Source organism: Musa acuminata, chromosome BXJ2-4 (genome assembly GCF_036884655.1).
Source record: "Musa acuminata AAA Group cultivar baxijiao chromosome BXJ2-4, Cavendish_Baxijiao_AAA, whole genome shotgun sequence".
NCBI lineage: Eukaryota > Viridiplantae > Streptophyta > Magnoliopsida > Zingiberales > Musaceae > Musa > Musa acuminata.
In genome coordinates this window covers 30,750,437-30,752,680 of record NC_088341.1, presented here as the reverse complement: position 1 = coordinate 30,752,680, position 2,244 = coordinate 30,750,437, and the positions used below count along the sequence as shown (strand labels likewise).

Genomic DNA, 2,244 nt, shown 5'->3' with positions numbered 1-2,244 from the left:
ACAATTTGAACCCTCAATCTAAGGGAGGGTATGCTCGTACTATCAAGTATTTTTCGTTAGTTTGTTTTAATCAATTAAAGTTTCAGCTAATATTATTAAAGTAATAATATAAATACATAACTCTAATTAAAAAACAAACTACGAAAGGTTAAATAAATAATTATATAAAAAATTCAGAAAACAGACGCAGTAACACAAAACGAAGAGAGAATGGGTGAATCAATCGACGCAAATGTTTCACTCGAAACTACAACCATTTCTGGTTACAGAGCTACCAAATAAAATCTAAATAAGATTAAAAACACAAAGAGTTATTTATCTGTTCCCAAAAAAATCCATGGCTGAAGCTGCAGACAGTCAACGATTGAAGTCAGTTTCCACCCACGAGAAAAAGGAAAACGAAAGGCAGCCATAGACGGACCACTCAGTAAAGTCTTCTTCTTCTTCTTCTTATTCTTACGTAGAACGGATGGGACAAGAGGCAAGAGCAGCAGCAACGTCAAAATATCATATGGGGAATCATCACCGAGCTCGCTTCACCCTCATGATCTCCTCTTTCATCGTCATCATGTTTTGGTTAGCAGCATTACAGCAGGCAGAGGCGGACGACGGGTGGCAGATGCCGAGTAGGTGGGTATAGAAGATAAGATTTCGAGTAGGTGGGTATAGAAGATAAGATTTCTCCAACTATATGAGAGAGGAAACCTCTCTATCTGTTGAGGAAAATCCTCTATTCTGTAGAGAAAAATCCTTCCTCCTATAGAAGAGGGAACATATTAATATATTTTTTATTTCTTCAATAAAACTTCTTCACTTCTTCAATAAAACTTATTCCGTAATTGTTCTTATCTTCTATTATTTTCATAAGGTACTACTCTTCCAAGGCGTTTACTACTCTTCCGAACCGCGGTTGCGGCGATACTTGTCCGGCTCCTGTCCATGAGCCGCAACCTCCTCCAGTGAAGCGACCCCCACGCCGACCATAAGCCTCCCAGTGGGCTTCCCGTGCAACGTTGACGTACGTTGATCGAGTATATGCATGTTTCTGTTTTCTCAGCTTGCTTCTGTCTGCAGCAACAAAAATATTCGAAGAGAATAAAAAGTATCTATTTTGTCAAGGTTTCTTGGAGTACATGGGTGTGTTAGATATGCTTGTGCCATCTGATTCGTTGGCTATTCTTCTTCTATGTTGTTCGTGTGTTAGATATGCTTGGGCTTACATCTTCTTTCCTCGCAATCAACTACGATACGATTTCAACAAGGAAACCAAGAGAATCCTAGATAGCTAAGAAAGATGAGTTCTCGGGATGATGCTGCGGTTATTAATTTTCAGTGCTTTAAAAGCATAAAATTCGATTGTTGGGAAGAAAGAAATAAATTTAATTGAGCACAATATTTATTGTATGAGGAAAAGACAAGCGAAAAGTTGAATAAGAAATGATTCCCAAGTATCTTCTTTTTTTTGTTCCAGGAGGAACCTAATTTGTGAATCTGAGTTGGTGGTTGTGTCAACCAGAAGCCTCTGAGCTTAGAAGCTGGTATGTTCTCAACCATCCATGGAGATGGAACTGGAAATGTGGCTTCTTGCCATACTTTGAAGAAGACTCGCCACCAATCCGTAGAAATGGTATTGTCAAGTGGTAGATGGAACACCGCATACGTTTGTCCGGTAATTATCCGACTCCAGTCGAATCTGAGGACTGGATTTTATCGGAAGCTAGAAAAGCTTCTATTTCTTACAAGCACACTGTGGCATTTATGATCTCAAAACTTCTCTGGATAAACAACCTGAAACTAAGGATCTTCTATCCATTTTTTAGCATCGAAGTATTATCTTCTTATAGTTACTATTTAAGTTAAGTCAAATATGCATAGGATCTTCTCACTCGAGTCAATATCTTTGACAATAAAGTTGAAGACTCACATATACTGAACTAAATATTAAGTATGTGTTATAAACGGAGAACCCTAAAATGATATAATTATTCATTTATAACTTGTTAGCTCTCTTCGTACATCTGGATATATCATATGTAATTTATTTAGATAGATAGGTTCCTTATGTTGTTGTACTTTGAATTTTACACTATATAAAAGGAACAATTTTTAATGGGATATAATTTTCGATTAAGATGTTCTCATACTTTGAACCAAAATATCATGCTCTTGTTGATACTACGATAGAGTTACTCTAGTTAGATTGGTTTATTAAAATTTAGAAATCTTTTCTCGGTCTATAACACA

General features: G+C 36.7%; 1 long non-coding RNA gene across 1 annotated transcript; it reads left to right on the top strand.

Moving 5' to 3' along the window:
* The first annotated feature begins 229 nt into the window (after positions 1–229).
* LOC135609258 (uncharacterized) lies at positions 230–1,118 on the top strand. Its single transcript, XR_010485722.1, has 2 exons — positions 230–630; positions 869–1,118. It is a non-coding gene; the product is annotated as an uncharacterized LOC135609258 (long non-coding RNA).
* Positions 1,119–2,244: the final 1,126 nt, after the last annotated feature.